The sequence below is a fragment of the Ochlerotatus camptorhynchus genome, unplaced genomic scaffold (genome assembly GCF_037179485.1).
Source record: "Ochlerotatus camptorhynchus isolate MF236.1 unplaced genomic scaffold, CSIRO-AGI_Acam_v1.1 ptg000070l, whole genome shotgun sequence".
Lineage (NCBI taxonomy): Eukaryota > Metazoa > Arthropoda > Insecta > Diptera > Culicidae > Ochlerotatus > Ochlerotatus camptorhynchus.
The window spans coordinates 1891099-1892899 of record NW_027040560.1 but is presented as its reverse complement, the minus strand read 5'-3'; positions in this window follow the sequence as shown (position 1 = coordinate 1892899).

The window sequence follows — 1801 nt, the reverse complement described above, 5'->3', positions numbered from 1 at the left end:
CAGTTTCATGTGCTTGAAAACATCTGCTACCTTTCCCCTTCCTTTTGCCGTATAAAACTCCTGTCCCGGAAGCTGCTTGTAGTCGGCTTTGACGTAGGTTTCGTCGTCCATTACCACGCAGTCAAACTTCGTCAGCATCGTCGTGTACAGCCTCCGGGATCACGCTTTGGCCGTCGTATTTTGTTTATCATCGCGATTTGGAGTCACTACCTTCTTGTAAGTCGATAGTCCGGCTCGTTTTTTGGCTCGATGCACGGTTGTAGACGATACACCCAGCTTATTTGCGGCATCTCGGAGAGAGAGGTTAGGGTTTCGCTTGAAACTACCGGCAACTCTCTTTGTCGTCTCAGCGGCTTCCGGTTTTCGATTTCCCTCCGATCCAGACTTCCTGGCTGTCGACAAACGTTCCCCAAACACTTTAATTACATTTGTAACGGTTGATTTGGCAACTTTTAGCGATTTTGCCAACTTTGCGTGCGAGTAGCTCGGATTTTCGCGATGCGCGAGCAAAATTTTGATACGCTGCTCTTCTTGCTTGGACGGCATTTTGACAACTGAAGAGTGAATTCCAAAATCAAAATAGGAGCAACATTCTACACACACACACCTTCAAAATGAGGGGTGTTCAGGTTTTTTAAATGCAAAATTGAAAGAAATACGTCAAGTTGATATTGACCAAATTTTGACCGTATCACCCTTTAAATACCAAAACCAGCGGACGCCTCTATTAATGATCCATCTGGGAAGAACGATCTTGCGGAATCAACTTGGCCAAACTTTGCAGCGAAAATCGACGGAGCAATCATGGAACGATGATGCTAAAATGTTTATTTCAGAAGATAAAAAAAAATCATCAAGGACTTTCTTTCTGCTTTTGATTAGACGTTTTCGCACTTCATGAGCTTACCTTTAGTGATTTGGTTTAGTTAGGTAAGGGTAGTATCCATTTTGGAAATATATATTCATCAGCATGGTCTTTGTGAGCCAATGGACAATCTGTGTTCTCTCGATCGGTAGACACCTTATAACTTATACTCGAAAGTGTAGCATCCGAACTTGGAGAACCGGGCTCCTGGGAGGCAATGAAAACCGACACCGAACAATGGAACTGAAGCTGCGTCGTATGTTTTGGAGACAGGCAAAACACGATATATCACTAAATGATAACTTTATGAACACTTGAAACTAAATTTCAGCACACAAATTAAAAAATTCAAAGCGGAAATCTTTTAATTCGCTGGCGAAAAATACGCAGCAAAAGAAAAGCGATTCCTTAATGTACACATGTGTTGAAAATACACCCATTATTATTTTGTGGCACAACAAATCGAACATTTATATGAACGGAGCTTAATTGCTCAATGCTTGTATCAGCTGTCTTAAATTGAAAGATAATCGAACCAAAGAGCCAAAAACTTTGGCTTCAAACAAAATGTTGGTGGATGACGTTTCTGCCACCATAAAATTAAGTGTTACTGCGACGAAAATATAACCTTAGTTTAAAATATTTAAAAATACTTACAATTCTTACGAGGGATTTAAAAATTTATTGATATTTGGTCTAAAGTTTAGAGTGGGCTGCCCATAGGTGGACTGCCCCCAATGGGGTTGTACGAACAGTTGACGTAGGACTACGCTCACATATGTTAACTATTTTGATCGAACGTTATATAAAATTCCCGATATTATTAAGACATCCCTTGATTTCTTCTAAAGTGTAATAATTGATTAGTGTCCATTTTCCGTTCATTACTAATAAGATTTTTTTTCAGTTCATGTGTTCACTCTTGTGTTAGAAAAT